The sequence below is a fragment of the Arvicanthis niloticus genome, chromosome 4, assembly GCF_011762505.2.
Source record: "Arvicanthis niloticus isolate mArvNil1 chromosome 4, mArvNil1.pat.X, whole genome shotgun sequence".
NCBI lineage: Eukaryota > Metazoa > Chordata > Mammalia > Rodentia > Muridae > Arvicanthis > Arvicanthis niloticus.
The window spans coordinates 60210470-60229146 of record NC_047661.1 but is presented as its reverse complement, the minus strand read 5'-3'; the positions used below and the strand labels follow the sequence as shown (position 1 = coordinate 60229146).

The 18677-nt window shown below is 38.5% G+C and overlaps 1 pseudogene; it reads right to left on the bottom strand.

Annotated features, from left to right (window-relative positions):
- Positions 1 to 17946: 17946 nt before the first annotated feature.
- The window catches only part of LOC117707347 (pancreatic progenitor cell differentiation and proliferation factor pseudogene), a 52747-nt pseudogene continuing 52016 nt past the window's right edge, over positions 17947 to 18677 (bottom strand).

Sequence of the window (18677 nt, the reverse complement as noted above, 5' to 3'; positions counted from 1 at the left end):
TCATACCATCTAATCAAAATGGATGTCTTTTAGAAAATATGACTGATTAATCATGAATCAATTCTAAAGTGCAGGTAGCTCTTCGTGTTAATTAAAGGGAAATTGCACCTTATGAAAACTATGCAGAGCCTCTTGGAGTGGGATGTATAGGCTTTAATACATCAAAAATTTCAAGAAAAATAATAGAAACTACAATTACACATAAAATTATGAATTACAATAATAATTATATAAAATATGTGTTATAGCAAACATTTTCCCCTAAATGTAAGCAAATGTTCCATAATAATAACAAATATTCTTGATCTCTACACTGCTAGGTAGAGATTGTATTGCTATTGTTGATTGACACAGTTGACAATATTGTTGCTTATTCCCTGGAAGTTTAACAAAGAACATCAACAACAAACAAAACAATCTATTCTATTTTTATGAACATTTAAAATCAATAAACCAAATTACTTGCTTCAGTGTAGACCGTGGCAATAAGAGACATTTATTGTGTTTCATTAATGTATCAGACATCTCTGTACTAATGAGTGCATCCAGATTTTTGGAAGGAACAAAGCTTAAGCCATGCAGATTCTCTCATTTGGGAAAGGAGACAAAAAGAGAAGTGCAAATGGAAAATTATCACCCCACAGAAGACTATCATCCCAACGTGGAAACCCAGGAGAGTCCGGATAAGCCACATCAGCAGATCCTAATGCTGTTTCATTTTGTTTGTTTGTTCCTAGAGGAGAGAGAGAGAGGTAATGAGGATATTAGAAAGGCGCATTAATGTTGAGAACAGACACAGTCCAAGCAGGTGGGGCCTGAGCATACAAAAAAACGTGGCAGGCAAGAAAGCCAGTGGTTGGCACTTTACTAACAGCTCAGGTAGGATTGCCTAGGCTACCCATGAAGTAGTCGGAAAAGACAGTCCTGATGAACAAGAGCTGATAGAGTCTCCTAACATGTATAAGACACTGCATTTCCCCCCCTGAAATACACAAGAATGTGGTGAGATCTATGAGGAAAAGATTTCCAAGAAGCGGTAGGGTGGCATTAAATTAAGTTAAATTTGGCCTGAAGCTGACTCCATACTTTTTGAGTTTCTATGTTACAAACTGCAACCTAAGAGAGTATGTAAGTAAATTGCAACCAAATATAGAATTGATGTGTGAGGGGGGAGTATGTAATAGTGTATTCACATGTGTATATGTAGTGTTGAGGCCAGAGGGCAAATTTAGGTGTCACTTTTCATGCACTATCTACCTTGGTTTTTGAGATAGGGGCACTTGTTAGCCAGGAGCTCACCAACAAGGCTAGACTAGCTGGCCAGTGAACTGGATACGTCTTGGCTTTCTCAGCACTGAATTGCAAGCATACATTGCCACAACTGATTTTGTATGTTTTCTCCCATGTTGGAATTCAGATTTTTAAGCTTTCAATATCAATCTTTTACTAACTAAACTGTCTCTAGCACAAAAATATAGTCTCATGAGTAGCTAAGTCTCAGCCAATCACAGCCCTCCTTTCATATCACACCATCCAATCATAGCCTACCTTCATCAACAGACCACCTACACAAGACTCAATCCCCTCTCTACATTATGCTTAGTCTTTTCTTCAAAAACTGAAAAGTGAACTGAGTAACAGCTTGTAATATCAATAACAGACCATAGTCTATAGACAGTGGAAAAATAAAAATACAAAGTCACTATATGTCTGTCTGTCTTCACCTATATGTCTATACATTAATCCTTCAATCATCTGACTGCCTGCTTCCTAGGCCAATCATCCTTTATCCCAAACCAGTAGATCATACAAAGGATTAGTGTGTGAGCTTCCCTTCTGACTCCATATATTCTTGAAAGAGTAAGGTATTTCAAGGTTGAGAATGTCAAGTAATTTGATGTGTGTCTGTCTATATATGGTGGCAGGAAATGACTCACCTCTCACCAGTAAGCATACTGACCTCTAAATAAATATATTCTCTCTCTATCTCTCTCTCCTCTCTCTCTCTTTCTATGTCTCTCTTCCTCCCCCCCATACATGTATACACAGAGACACATAAACACAAATACACACACTTTTAAAAAAGAAAGGAAGTCTAGCATAGAACTATAATATAGCTGTTATCTATCCTGGAGTCCACCAGTCACAGTTCCTACCACCACCATCACAATAGAATCATCCAGAGAATCAAAACTGGAGTTCAGGTTTGAGAATGTTACCATCTCCTGGTACCAACTATGAAATATACATGACATGCTCCTGTATAGATGGTCTACCTCACAGCTATTCCTGGGCCTTTTGTATAACATAACTACAATACCTTATTCTATTTGTGTCTTACTTAAGACATCATCGACATCCAAAAATTACTGTTTTTCTTCATTATTGCCTGCCTTTTAAATGTTCTCTCTATATAGCCTTTTCTCTTTTGTTTTGCTATGTAACTGTTAAGTCTTATGTAACATTTAGTAATATATTATCAGAGTACATGGTTGGAGGATGGATAAGATTTCACAGAGGGTTTGACCGAAACTGTGAGATGGGAGGAAATACAGATATGAGAGGGAAGATGGAGGCTGTATGGTAACATACCGAATCAGTGTACCTTGAACATATATCTGTGGAGATGCTCTTTTTGCCACTGTATCTCATGCGGTGTCAGTATGGAGGACAGAAAGAAATACATGAACCTTGATAAATCCTGATTTTTGATTGTAAGAGAGGCAGCCACTGTGGGAGGCCAGTGGCTTAAAACTAAGAAAACCTAAATGACATAGGAAGCTGGGGTAAGATGCTAGAGAAAGATTTTGTTTTCCTCTCAGCTTTATCAGAGTAAAACTGACTAATTGTCTAAGTTAGAGACACACAACATAATTTCACATTCATATATTTTATGGTGATTATCAAGTCAATAAGCACAGTTACCCCATTACTTAGACGGGTTTTTATTTATTTTATTTTGAGGTATGAACAGTTAAAAATCTACATTTTTAGTGAACTTCAGGTAATCATAAAATGCTGCACACAATACTCACTGTTTTGTAAATCAGGTTCCCTTTGTAGCTGAAAGTTTGCCCTCGGCCAACCAGTAAGAAATGAATGTTCAAGGTTATTCCTTGCCCCCTGAGAAATCAGTTAAAATGAATCCAAAAAAATATTCCCAATGGTGAAATGGTGAACTCAGGATTGAACATGGGAGATTAGAGTTTGAGGAGAGACATAGGATATAGTTGAAATGAAAGAAAATTCTTGAAATGCCTTTGAAGCACTCAGATGAAGAGTAGAAAAGAAAAACACGGCTAAAGGATGGATAATTGGTAGAACTGAGGCTGTGAAGTGGGAGAAGCCTAGGTAACAAATCTGCGGCAGGGGATTTGCTAAGTGAGACATCTCCACCCACAGTTTAGAGTTTGTGAAGTCATGTCACTGACACCACAAGTTAATGACAGCTCATAAATAAAAGCTCAGCCTAACAAGAATGAGCAATAAGGTGGTACTCATAGCCACAGACTATTACTTCTGAATCCTGGGACCCTCTTCAATTTGTTATGGCTATAGTACAATAAAAATCATCTCTAGGGAACATATACCAAAAACATATACAGAGTTAGCATATGTGCATTTATGCAAAAATTATCCTGAGAAAAATAGCACATTAAGGATATGGAATACACAATCCAGACTTAAAAAAATATAATTCATCTCCCATGCAGTGTGATAGATTAAGCATTAAGCAGCTGCTTAATAAAAATTAGTCTAGAAAAATTTTCCTACCAATTACCGTATTATACAATAGATATAATTTAATAGAAAATGTTCTTTCATATTTTAGTTTTTCATACTTTAAGGTGATTTATGCATTTGAAATATGTTCTTTTGTTTACATATATTTTACCTAACATAGTGATCATCATTTTGATAACATAAAGTAAGGGCATGTGTTTGTTTAAACAGACGGTAAATGCCCATCTGACAAGATTTGATTTTAAATGTTCGTCAAAGGTCTGTATGTGTAAAATTGGTCCAGCCTATAGAACTATTAGAAGAAGGGAGAACCATTAAGACATAAAGCTTAATAAAAGAACGTTTGTTGATTTATATGTGTTTCCTTAAAGGGGTACTCTGGTGAGCATCCTTGTTCTACTACAAGCTCTGAATGCCATGTCTTGCCTCATCACAGGCTGTAGAACAATGCAAACAGTGACATATTGACACCTTCAAAACCATGAGCCAAAATAAACACTTTCTGCCTTTTAAGTTATCTACTTTGGTTATTCATCTACCAACAAACACAATGTCTGTTCAAGAATATGATCTACAAGTATGGCTGACCCACTGAGCTTATTATCAGAACCAGAAAGAAATAGAAAGAAAGAAACAAGCAAACAACCATAAAAAAAATTTAAATGTAACAAAATGAAACATTTTAAAAAGTAAACTTTTATAGAAAATTCAAGGGTATATTTTTTACTAATTTCCAAGTGATGTTAGAGGTAAGTGGAGGGATGACAGGAATGTGGCATCAAACATATTTATTTTGCTAGTTAGAGTCAATGGCAGGTTTTTTGTTTTTCAAGTCAGAAAGAAGAATAGCCGCATATGGAAGCCCCAGTAGCCCAGCATAGACAATAGGGTAATGAGTGTGCACCTGGTGACTGAACATGAGTTATAACCCAGTCCCAGCTGGAAAGTCATTGCAGGAAGAAAGGCAAAGTCACTTTTGTCATTACTGCTATCCTCACAATCCTTCAGGAAAGGTGACACAGGATGCCCCCATTTTCTGTTTCCCACTGTCATCCTCCGTGTTGACAGTTGCCAGAACCACAGACGTTCAGAATGAGCAGAGATCGTTCACATCATTGTTCTGGATAAAACCCATAGCTGGAGAGGCTGAAGCCATCCAAGAATGTCAGTTGATGTAGTCAAAATCAGAAAAGAAGCTAGATATTCTGGTATTGCATAAAGGGTACTTAACTGCAATGTGGTATTCGTTCTGTTCATAGTTAACCAATGAATTTTATTCTCTTGCCTCAATTTCTAGAGCAATTTATGAATACAAAGACTTTTCTGTAAATTGATCACTAGTGAATATTGGCCAAGTCAAATATTGACTATAAGTAAAGAATAATTAGTAATCATACACTGTACATTTTGATAAGTAAATATTTGTATTCTAAGAAATCTGTGCTTTATTTTGTTTTCCTAAAATATCAATCCATTAAAGTTTTAAAATTTACATTAATTGTTGTATTTGGTGCCTTTTGTTGTGATTCAAATTTGACATCCTTAGCAGTTTTAAACAATACTTATTGCCTCAAGTTCTGTATGTCAGGAGCATGACCTAGACCATAGAGTTTCTCTGTGTGACTTCTCCAGGTAGCAGTTGTATCTGTGCTTGCTTGTTCTGCTTCAGAGAATTCTTGAGACAGTCTATTACCTGCCTTACTATTTATTGGCAAAATAATGTTGTTTTGTTTGTTTTGTGTGCATGTATGTCTCTCTCCCTCCCTCTCCCTTCTCTCCTCTGTGTGTGGGGGGTGGGGGTGGGGTGGGGGGAGAGCAAGGATGAAATGGGAGAGAGAGACAGTTTATATGAGAATCATCCCAAAAGCCCATATGTTCAAAGACATGATCACCAGTCTGTGGTAGTAGTGAAAGGTAGTAGAGTCTTTAAAGGATGAATCCTGGTAGAAGCAAGTTAGGTTACTGACACTGAGGTAATGTGCACAAAGAAAATCGTGGGTTTAGAGTTTTGTTTTCTAGAGACAAGAAGTGAGAGGTTTCCATCACTATATGCCACCACCAGGTCTTTCTACCTCCAGAAAGAGCCAAAAGCAATGGTTCTAATGACCACGGATTAAACTTCTGAATCTATCAGCCACAGTAAACCCTTTCTCCTAAAAGAGCTGTTATGGCATTGTCACAGCAATAGCAAGCTAACATGTACTTTCAGCTACAGATTGTCCCTAGCTCTCAGAAAAAAATAAAAACAAAACAAAAAAACAAAACAAACAAAAAAAAAACCTTTTCTCTCATTCTTTTTTGAATTGGATATTATATTTACATTTCAGATTTTATCCCCTTACCCCATTCACCCCACCACTCAGGAGCCTCCTATCCCATCCCCCCTCCTCATGTTTCTATGAGGATGTGCCCCCACCTACCCCCTCCCACCTCCCCACCCTCAAATTCCACCCCCACTTGGTGTTCATCCTTCATGGGACCAAGGATCTTCTCTCCCACCTATGCCCGACAAGACAAGGTCATCCTCCCCTACATGTACAGATGGAGTCATGGGTCCCTCCCTATGTGCTCCCAGGCTGGTGGTTTAGACACTGGGGAGCTCTGGTTGGTTGGTATTGTTGCTCTCCTCATGGGGCCACCAACCCTTTCAGCTTCTTCAGTTTTCTCTTTAACTTCTCCATTGTGAAACCCTTGATCAAATCAGTGTTTAGCTGTGAGCATCTGCCTCTGAATGTGTCAGACTCTGAGAGACCTCTAAGGAGACAGCTATATCAGGCTCTTGACAGCATGCACTTCCTGACATCTACATCAGTGTCTCCCTTTGGTGACTGCACATGGGATGGATACCCAGGTGGAATGGTCTCCAGATGGCCCCTCCTTCAGTTTCTGTCCCACACTTTGTCTCCATGTTTACTCCCTTGACTATTTTGTTACTCCTTCTAAGTAGGACTGAGGCATCCACACTTGGTCTTCCTTTTAAATGACCTTGTATTTTTTCGGCCAGCACCTGTATATCAAGGGTTTTTGATGTCTAGAATCTCTGATTCCCATCTGTTGCATCTTTGTGAGCTTTCTTCTTCCTCTAAGAGATGATCCTCTGTTTTTAAGGGCTCATAGGATTCAATTAAAATATACCCCAGTAATCCTGGATTAGTGTTTCTATGATCCACAAACATATTATATCCTCAAAATTCATTTGCTAATTAAAGTATTTTCAAAGATACCAGAAATTACTACTTATGTGTTCACAAGGACCATTGATTTGCAAATCACAATCACTTGAATACGGAACAAAATATAATATTCTTTCCAAACTCTTAGTGTTGATTAGGTCACAAGTATTGTGTGCCTAAGCCCCAGTATTCGATCTATCTCTTTCTCAACTGTCCCCTTGTATTAGTTCTTATCTGTAGAATTCTGCTAACTCTAGGGATTTGTAAATGACAATCTTTTAGTTATGTAAACAGCTGGCTCCTTTACCAAAGAACTGTAACTAACTCAGTAAAGAAGTAAATGTTTGGTGAAACTGAAGGCCATGGTGCAACCTAATTCAAAGATATTAGCACAGACAAGGGAAGTCTCCACAGTGTGTTGTAGAGACTAGAATTTCCCTTCAGGCTCCTGAAAAAGGTGGCCTCCTCTTCATTTCAGATGATTTAAAATAAGGTGTACAAATGCTAGAATAATCCAGATTCAAGCATACTTCAGTCAGATGAATGAATTTGGAATGAACTAAATTCCTTGAGACTTAACATTACCTTAAACGTATCATACCACTCAAATAACACAGATGGGAGGAGTAAGACTCGGATGCAACACTTGTGGTTCTTTTCTGAGAACTTTAGTGACTCCATATTTGCACCTTTACAAAACCTTCAAGAATGATTCCCATGGGTATCTGTAGTTCTCTGCCACATATTTCCCTGTACATTGACTTGGGAGAAAACATGCTGCATTGCATTTCCAGAGACTGGAGAGAGTGGACCCGATGTATTTGTTTTCCTAAGAGTGTTTTTGTGTGTATTATAATAATTAGAGAGAATTGAGTGGAGAGGTATTTTTCACGCCCTCTCTAATTACCGTGGCTTGGAACAAATTAGAATGAATCCAACTGTTTCTTACCTTGTCAAAGACAGCACTAGGGACAGCACTCATGAATTTTCAAATGGAATGGATTTTTACAGCTTTCATGTGAAGTGAATGTAAATTATATCTAAAATTGCGGTGCACCATCATTTTCTACCAAAGATTTCATCTTTATAATAGTCAAATGCACACATACATGTAGGTTTATATTATTGCTTTCATTTATATATACTAAAATATAAAATTTTACATAATCAATATAAATATTAAAAATACCTTGTAGTTAGAATTTTGTTTATTTTAGATAATACTCTGTATCATATATCTAGACAACTAAAAATATAAAAGAAACTATATTAGTAACAGTGTGCTATACTTATTGTTTTGGGTATGTGATTTCTTTCTTTACAAAGTGATTATCAATAAATATAACTACATATATTTTGTGTATGATTTCTTAACATATGTAGTATATGATTTGGTTTAAACTTAATTTTTAGTCATATAAGACAAGATAATTTTTGAAAATTATGTTTGTGATTTGGGGCTTGCTATATATAAGTTATAGAAATAAATAAGTACAGATTCCTGATTAATAATTATTTTAAGGAAACTGAATCACTTTTAAGTACAGAAGCACTTGAAAATGATAGCAAACTTAAGTTTTATCACCAAAGCAAAACGTACCTTCCCTTCAAAGGAGTTGAATGAAACATAGTTTATTCTGAGCCTGATATAGGTGATGATAGCCACATAACATGTCATGGTTCCCCAGGTAGAACTGTTTGTGTGAACTTTTTATATCTATAAAATAAAAGAAACTCGTAAATCAATTTTCTGAGGGCAGCAGGTATACAGGTGACCAGAAAGCAGGAAGCCTCTATTTTAGGATTCAGACACTGTCTGTAGACATTATTGGCTTTCAGCTCCTGGAAACTAATGGTCTGGTGAAAATAGATTCAAAAGACAAAGGCCAAAAAGACATTACACCCAACACAAAGATATACAGTGGATGATTATTAAGAGAAAGAAAGACAACCCCAATTACATTGCCTGCATTTGGATCCCTTTCCCCTAACTGGGCTGCCTTGTCTAGCCTCAATAGAAGAAGATGCACCTAGTCTTACTGCACTTTGATATGCCAAGGCTGGGTGAGATCCATGGGAGACCTCCCTCTTCTGAGGAGAACGGCAGATGGACAGATAGATGATGAGAGGAAAGGGAGGACTAGGAGAAGAGGAGGGAAGAAAGCTGCAATCAAGATGTAAATAATGTAAGTAAATAAATAATATTTTTTCTTAAAAGACAACCCTAAATAATTTTGAATAATTACAACTCTTCAGAGTCTGAATTTTCAATCAGTCAGGATTCTAGAATCTTTAACACAGGGAAATTCACAGTTCATGGTTTATATCTAGAGATGTGGCTCTGATAAACCATCCACATAAATTATTTTTTTCCCTTAAGTTTGGTCAAGTTTCTTGTCCGTTAATTTCAATGGCTATTGAATGTTTCAAGTTTTAAAATTCTTGTTTTACCTCTCTAACTCAATGCATTAACATGTGTACCTCCTCATTCATATGTATTATTCCTTTTCCCTTGGAGTCTCTAAAGAAGGACGACTTCCTTCAGATGAGCATTACTGTCTCTCATCTAATTGAAACACTGCTCAGACGTTATAAAGCAAAGACAGGATAATGGAAGCAGAGCCAAGTGTCACCCTGACTATTCCATTATCAGCTGCTTGAATGTGAGCAATTGTGGGATTTTAAACATTCATTGCACATTATTAACTGTAATAAAATCCTCACAGAACTTCTATAATATCTGTATTCGTTGGCACAGCATAGAGTTTTAAATTAAAAGTCAGCCCTTGAAATATCCACCATAAAGAGCTAGGAGGACCAAGGCTAAGCCAAACTACAGCAATCAAAGCAGTGTGCCCGAAGAATGTGCTAGGTATTCAAATGGGTAGATGTCATGAAGCAAAGAGCCTCCAGATAGATATTCTTAAATGCAATCAATTGATAATTGACCATAAAAAAAGCAAAGAATGGAAAAAGAAATGACAGTCATCCTAAGAAAAGATGCCTGAACGAGACACCTATATGTTAAAATAAAATCAACAGATATAGTGATGCCTATGTTAAGGAAACCTTGTAAGAAGAAATTCTCTCTTTATGCTTGGATCCTGGGAAAACTCAAACATCAGGCTTACCTGGTAGGTGCCAGCCGTCTCACCAGGTGAGCCATTTCACCAGCCCTGGGCAAGCATATTTATAGATTATTTAGTTGTAATTTTAAGAACTTGAAGCAATAAAAATGGCATTTATCAGGTACATTGGAGGAATAAACTTAGGTACATAAAGACACCATATATCATTTTAAAGTAGGTTTTATACCACAAAAAGACATGTAATAAACTGAATGTATGTTATATAATAGAAAAATATATAGAAAAGACAGATAGCTTTCTAGGGAAAGCAGTACTAAGAAAATAGTGGGAAAAAAAGATCAGTTGTTGTCAAAGGTTAAAGAGAGGGAAGAAGGAATATTCAACAGAAAATATTCAGGGAGTGAAGATATTCTGTAATAGAAGGTACATCCAATTTACTAATTAATTATTTTATTTAAATCCCAAATGTTGCCCCCATCCCGGTATAGAGTTCTTCACCTTATCTCCCACCCCTTTGCCTCTAAGAGGGTGTTCCCTGCCTTATCTCCCTTCTCTCAGGCATCAAGTCTCTACAGGATTAAGTGCATCCTCTCCCAGTGAAACCAGGTAAAGCAGTTCTCTGCTACATATGTGTCTGAGGCCAGCTCATTATGCTCTTTGGTTGGTGACTTAGTCTCTGGAAGCTCTCAGGGGTCCAGGCTATTTGCCATCCCCATTAGCTCCTTCGATCCATCCCTTAACTCTTTTATAGGGGTCTCTGACCTCAGTCCAATGATTGGCTGTAAGTATCTGCATCTGCCTCAGTCAGCTGCTGGTAGAGTCTATCAGAGGACAGCCATGACAGATTCCTGTGGGCAAGCGCATCGCAGCATCAGTAAGCATAGTAAGCATAGTGTCAGGGTTTGGTACCTACCCATGGGATGGATCCCAAGTTGAGCCAGTCACTAGATGGCCTTTCCTTCAGTTTCTGCTCCATTTTTGTCCCTGCATTTCTTTTAGACAGGAACAATTCTGGGTCGAAATTTTTGAAGGTGGGTTGGTGACCCCAGGGGATGCCCTGGGGGCCCTGAGTACCTACTGGAGGTGGTCTCTTCAGGTTCCATCTCCTCACTGTTGGGCATTTTGGCTAAAATCACCCTAAATCGAGTCCTGGGAGCCCCTCATCTCAGGTCTTTTGGACTTTCTAGACATTACTCCCACCTCTACTCCCAGAAGCTGCATATTTTCATTCATTCTCCTGGCCTTCTGGGCTTCTCTCATGTTTCCCCTAATGCATGATCCTGTCCTTCTTTTCAACTCCTGCTTCCCACTCCCACCTAGGTCCCTCTCTCCCTCTGCCTCCCACGATTATTTTCTTCTCCTTTCTAAGATGAACTGAAGCATCCTCACTTGGGCCTTCCTTCTTATTAAACTGCTTACAGTCTGTGGGTTGAGTTTGGCTAGTATCTACTTATCAGTGAGTACATACCATGTATGTCTGTGTTACTTCAGTCAGGATGACGTTTTCAAATTCCATACATTTGACCTTGAATTTCATGATGTCTTTGTTTTTGGTAGCTGAACAGTATTCCATTATGTAAATGAACCACATTTTCTGTATCCTTTCTTTGGTTGAGGGACATCTGGGTTGCTTCTAGTTTTTGACTATTACAAATAAGGCTGCTATGAATATAGTGGAGTACATGTCCTTGTGATATGATAGAGCACCTTTTGAATATATGCCCAGGAGCAGTATTGTTGAGTCTTCAGGTACAACTCATTTCAATTTTCCGAGGAACTGCCAGATTGATTTCAAGAGTGCTGGTACCAGTTTGCACTCCCACCAGGAATGAGAGAGTACTCCCTTTTCTTCATATCCTCGCCAGCAGATGCTGTCACTTGAGTCTTTTATCTTAACCATTCTGGTTGGTTTAAGGTGGAATCTAAGGATTGTTTTGATTTGTATTTCCCTGATAACTAAGATTGTTGAATATTTCTTTAAGTGCTTCTCAGCCATTTAAGATTCCTCTGTTTAGTTCTGCATTCTATTCTTAATCGGCTTATTTGTTTTTTTGGAGTCTAACATCTTGAGTTCTTTATATATTTTGAATCCTAGCCCTCTATCAAACATAGGGTAAGTGAAGATCTTTTCTCAATATGTAGGTTACCATTTGTCCTGTTGACAGTGTCCTTTGCCTTACAGTAGCTTTTCAGTTTCATGAGGTCCCATTTGTCAATTGTTGATCTTAGAGCCTGAGCCATTGATGTTCTGTTCAGGAAATTTTCCCCTGTGCCAATGTGTTCAAAATTTTCTTTGCTATTAGATTCTGTATATCTACTTTTATGATGAGGCCCCTGACCCACTTGGACTTCAGCTTTGTGCAAGTTTGTAAATATTTATCAGTCTCCATTCTTCTATGTACAGAACACCAGTTAGACGGACACTATTTGTTGAAGATGCTCTTTTTTCCAACATATAGTTTTGGCTTTTTTATCAAAGTGTGCATAAGTGCATGGTTTTATTTCTTGGTCTTCAATTCTATTCCATGATCAACTTGTCTATTTCTGTACCCGTACCATGCAGTTTATATCACTATTACTCTGTAGTACAACTTGAGGTCAAGGATGGTGATTTCCCCAGAATCCCATTTTAAATTTGCCAATCCCCATAAAATATTCAACAGCAGAAAAAAACATAAGGTAAATGATGTCCTCTGAATAATAATGAATCATTATTATGTCATTTGTTTGTTTATCTGTCTAAGACAAGGCCTCACTATATAGCCCAGGCTAACTCCAAACTTCTGATTCTCTTTGCCTCAGTCTGCAAAGTGTTGACATTGCAAGACAGTACCACCATATCCAGCTATTATATGCTGATTGTTTGTAAGAATACAGACAGGGGATCGGCAGTGCTCATTCTTTCAACTTAATTGTGATATAACCTAAAAATGAACTTTTTAACAGTCTATTAAAGCATCCATATGTCAAATGAATCTCCTGCCTCCATAACTAATTAACAAGAACTTCTCTGCGTCAATCATTCTTTCTTTTTCTCTGAGGTGATTTACTCTATACAGAAGCTCTATTTCCCTTTATTACCCAAAAAATGCCCCTTTTCCATTCTTAATTTACAATAGTCAGCCTTTCTTTGCTCCCCCGTGTCATTCCAGTCACTGCCCATTTTTTCCTTTTTTTCATCACTAAGTTCACACATGAACTGCATTGACTCTAGTCCTTATAAATCCTGGGATTCCATAGGGTTCCACATTCCTCTTCTTACCCAGTACACTGAAGTGTTCCAGTGTCATCTATAAAAATAATGAAAAGGGAGATCCTTTTGTTAGAAACAGCTATGCATTGTAACACTCCTCAGCTCTTTGACTAGGTCAGTTGAATTAGAATGGCTGACTTGTCCCCCAGGAATGTTGGCACATCCAAGCTCACAGACATGACCACTATTATTGTCACAATATTTGGCCCAAGTGTGACCTGCCCGGGACACAGTAGACACAGGAGATGTACAGAGGGTCAGGAAATTGAATAGAAATTGAATAGAGGTGTGTAGCAATGGGGGATGGGGAACTGGGGGGTAGCAACCAGAAAGTTCCAAATGCCAGAAAAGCAAAAGCCTCCCAGGACCCCACGGAGATGACATTAGCTGAAATATCCCACAAAGGGAAGTGAGAACCTGTCAAGACCATATCCAGAGGTTAGGCATGGCTCCCCAATTGAGGGATGAGGCCACCCACCCATCTCAAAATTTTAACCCAGAATTGCTCTTGTCTAAAAGAATTATAGGGACAAAGAGCAGAACAGAGACCAGAGGAAAGGCCATCCAGAGACTGCTCTACCTGGGAATCCATCCCACAGGCAGACGCCAAACCCAGACACTATTGCTGATGCCAAGAAATGCTTGCTAACAGGAGCCTGATACAGCTGTCTCCTGAGAGGCTTTGCCAGATCCTGATCAATACAGATGCAATTGCTTGCAGCCAACCATTGGACTGAGCACAGAGACCCCAATGGAGGAGTTATGGGAAAAACTGAAGGAGCTGAAGGAGCCTTATTTGGCATCAGTGGGTGGGAAGGCCCTTGGTCCTGTGAAGGCTTGATGATCAGTATAGAGTAATTCTAGGGAAGTGAGACAGGAGTGTGTAGGTGGGTGGGGGAGCACCCTCATAGAAGCAGGGTAAGGGGGAATGGGATAGGGGTTTGCAGAGGGGAAACTGGGAAAGGGGATAATATTTGAACTGTAAATAAATAAAATATCCAATTTTTTTAAAAAAAGAAAGCTATGTTCAAAAGATTTAGGAACTATACTAAACCACATGAAATTGAAAGTTTAAAGAGATAAGACATTGGCTATCTCAAATAATCTTGCTACGTAATGTATAACAGTGACAGAACCACAAAATGAAGAAAATACAGTTTTAAATCCTGCCTTCTGCTTCCAAAGTCCATCTTTGTGTCCAGTCTACCACAGTACTTAAGGGAACTTAATAAAGAGAGAACGTTGCATAAATAGCATCCCTAAGTTTATCCAATGTCATGTTTGGCAAAGTATATATTGAATGTATCCTGGAACATCAAACATCCTTGGGACAAAATGGCAATGAAATACAATTTCTTGTTCTCAGTCTTTCCTTGATGCTCAGAATAACAGAAGCTACAAAACATGAATAGCATATACACATTGAAAAAGCCTATATGCCACAGGTGACAGGATATGGAAAGCTTTTGTTATGTTTTTGTTCATTTATGGTTTTATGATCCCTGCAATGAATATGTATTACTTATGTAATAAAATAGTTATGAAAATTTAAAAACCACTAGGGATCAATGTTAACAAAAAAAAATTTGTCCCTATTGCTCCATTGGAGTTACTGACTGGCTACAGGAGGAGGTCTCTTCAGTTTCCCTATTCCTAGTGTTGTGAGTAACAGCTAATATCACCCCCATTGGTTCTCAGGTGCCTCCCTTATCTCAGGTCTCTGTCTTATCCTGGAGATGACCCCCACCTCCACATCCCTGTCAGCTGCAGATTGCTATTCATTCATTCTATTCATGGGTATCTGGCCATCTCTCCTGTCCCTCACCACACCTGAGTCTGAACCCCCCATTTCCTCTCCCACCCAGTTCCCTCCCTCCATCTATCTCCTTAACATCTATTTTATTTTCCCTTCTCTGTGAGATTCAAGCACACTTACTTGTGCCTTCCTTCCTCATCAACACAATAGAATACTATTCAACTGTTAAATCAAAGACATCATAAATTTTGCAGGCAAATGATCTTGAAAATATCATCCTGAGTGAGGTAAACCAGTCCCAAAAGGATGTGCATGGTATGCACTTACTTATAAGTGGATATTAGCCATAAAATACCCATGCTAAGCTTCACAGTTCCCAGGAAATCTTAAGTATGGGCTCTGTAAATATTTATTGTTAAGTTTATATTTTCTAAAAAACCATAAATTAGAGATTAGTGAATAATGTACAGTGGAGAGTAAATTTTTCTTTCGCTTAGTAGTAAAACAAAATGGGGAACAGACTTAAGGTGACAGGTCTGAGGCAAACTGCTACGTGTGCAACAAAGAGGTTGTGTTGCTTAGAAGTTCATTGGACAAGTCTGGACTGGCAATTACCAAGAAAGGATACCAGGCTTGCCCTTTCACAGTAAGCAACTATAAAAGTTGCTTAGATTTACAGAACTCCTTTTAGGTGTGGGGAAACTGACAAGCTGAGGCTATGATCCTTGAAAGAAGAAAAATACAAAACTCCCCAGTCACCTGAATTGTGGCTCCCAGGCAGCAGGATTTAAGGAGCGAAAAGCAAAGCTCAGAAGTGTGGGGCAAGGCCTGAAGATGATGCGCCATCAGAAAAAGACCCAGATATCTGTAAAACTGTTTACCTGAAGCTTTGGCCACATATGAAGATACATGTGAGTCAGAGAAGGCTTCACAAGATCTGACAAAAGAGAAAATTAAGTCAGTGATTGCTCTACGAACACAGATCTTTCCAGCCAAAAATGACATGACCTACTCTGTTATGGCTCATCAGAGAGGAAGGATCTTGGAAGGAACACTTTAAGTAGTCAAATGAGACTCCAAAATAAAATCACACAGAAAGAATGGTGTTTCCATAGCTATAGGTAATATTCTTTTAAACTTAATTGAATGTTCATGTTAGTTATGCTTTGTAACCACCAAGCTATGTCCTGTCCCCCAACTTAAATACATGACAAACAAGTAAAATCACAATTAGCTTTACACTTCAGTAATAAATATGAATTGTGTTATTACATAATCTCACTATTTTAAAAAGCCACAGCACTTATTTATAATGGATTAAAATAATTTACATGTAAACATCAAGACAGAATTGGTTTATTATACAAGAATTTCATCTACCTTACATTTTTATGAACTCATCCTTCAACCACAACTTGTGGGTGCACTTGAATAAGACACAGGAGAATTGTTTTTACAATCTGATATAAACATCAGTGAAAACGCATTTGTAAATTTATTCACAGAACAAATCTCAATATTCTTATAAATAAAAATAAAACCTTTGCCAACATGGTAAAGCCTGCAAATCTAACTTCCATATCATGCTCCATGTAACGTTGTTGGGTTCTTAAGTATCCATGAGTATAAAGCATGGCTAGGAGGAATGTGCAGTGTATACAGTGGGCAGGAACGAATGCTGAGATGGCGAAAGTGCTAAGTAGCTGAGATAAATATTTCAATAATTTAAAGGAAAGTATACATTTCTGGAAAATGGGGAGAGTCTCACCAGGACAGAGAGAGAGAGGGAGAGAGAGAGAGAGAGAGAGAGAGAGAGAGAGAGAGAGAGAGAGAGAGAGAGAGAGAGAGAGAGAAATGAAAATTTTTAAACTACAAATCAGCAACAATATATAAATGAAAACAAGAGCAAAACCACTAGGTAGGCTTTCTCTGGCAGAAGGAAAGATTCAGAACCTTAAAGCCTGACAAGTAGAAAGAGTTCAAAATCAAATACGGGAGACAGAAAATCAGAAACGCCCACGAATCATGTGCATCACAATCGGAAGTGTTCTCTCACCAAGAGACGGAAGTCTGAGTCAGAAATGAGAGAACAAGAAACAAAAATTATGAATATATTATTGACAAAATGTTTCCAAATTTGTGAGAAATGTCTTCAATATTCCAAAGTAGGATTAAGAGGCAGAAAAAGAAAAACTTACCCTCCTACATCAGAAACTGCTAAAAAAAATTAACATACCAAGAAATCTTGTGGCTTGTAGGAGGAAAACAAGATTATTTCCCCAGGAAAACAAAGATTGATTTGTCTTTGTGCGAGTCAGAAGGCAGCGGGGTGCACCTGTTCAGGCTGAAAGAAAATGACTTTTTATTTTTAACTGAGGTATAAATTGTATGTATAAATGAGATACCACATCACGTTTTATACATGTCTACATTGTGAAATGTTGATGTCTGGATTCTATCTGTATCCGTCTCCTCAAAATTTGTCATGTTTTTGGTATGAAACCATAGAGTCCTTTCCCGTAGCTTTTTGAAATGTGTGGGAGGTTATTGAGCTCTAGGATTACCCACTGTACAATAGCACAGCCTGCTCTGCCCAACCCAGCCCCCCTCCATCACCCCACCCCCTACTCCCTGCCGCCAACGCCAACTTCAGCCATTTTCTACGTTCAATTGTTTTGTATTACACAGGTGAGCAAGATCACAAATACTGACCTTTTTTTTTTTTTTTTTTTTTTTTTTTTTGAGGAGGAGGAGGAGGAGGAGGAGGAGGAGGAGGACTGCTGTGAGTTTATTTTCTGCTTTGTGCAAGACACAATTATGGGGTCAGGAAAGTTCAATGCTGTGAACCAAGAGGGGGCTCTCTCCAGCTCCTGCAGGTGTCTGTTGTTCAGCCTTCCTAGTTTACAGGGTGAGTTGAGAGGGTTGCTAGCACCACTTCAGCTTGGGCAGGCTGCTCATTCTGACAGGTCAGGACTGGGCCTTGGTGTTGGTCTGGCCAGGATGGATTACTGGCTGCTTCTTCATGTTTTCAGGAGCCAGGCCACAGGCGATCGGGCTTCTGGAGGCCTGGGGGGGATTCTGCCGATATCTCAGGAGACTACACTGTGGCCATGAATGGGAGGGTGGATTTCCCAAAAAAGAAGCTGGCCCACCAGTGGCCCGTGTCAGCTTTGGGTAGACTCCGATAGTAGTCATGGGTAGCCACTAGCGAGCCGCTGGAAGGCTGCCATGCTTCAGGGCCGAGGCGCTTGGCGAGACCCCTCCTTGCAGGCTTCGGTTCACAGGTGGCAAAGCCTGGGGCACTAGGCCATGGATCCCATTTGCAAGGATAACACACGAAACACTACTTTAGGACCCACGCATGCTATCGAATACTGACATTTTAGTACCTGGTGCATTTCAATCAGCACTGTGACTCTCTAGTTCTCTTCACATTGGAACCTACAAAATACATATTTAAAATCAGACAAAACAGGTTTTACATGAAGAAGTATTACAGGAGTTCATAGTTTGTATTTCATAGGAGTAAATTTAATCAAGAAGATGCACATGCATTAGAGAACACTTAGAAATGTTTCAACATGACAGAGGGATAAAGAAATTATATTACTAGTGTTTAATTTTAATATGCAGAGGCCCTTGTTAAATGTTATAATCTGTAA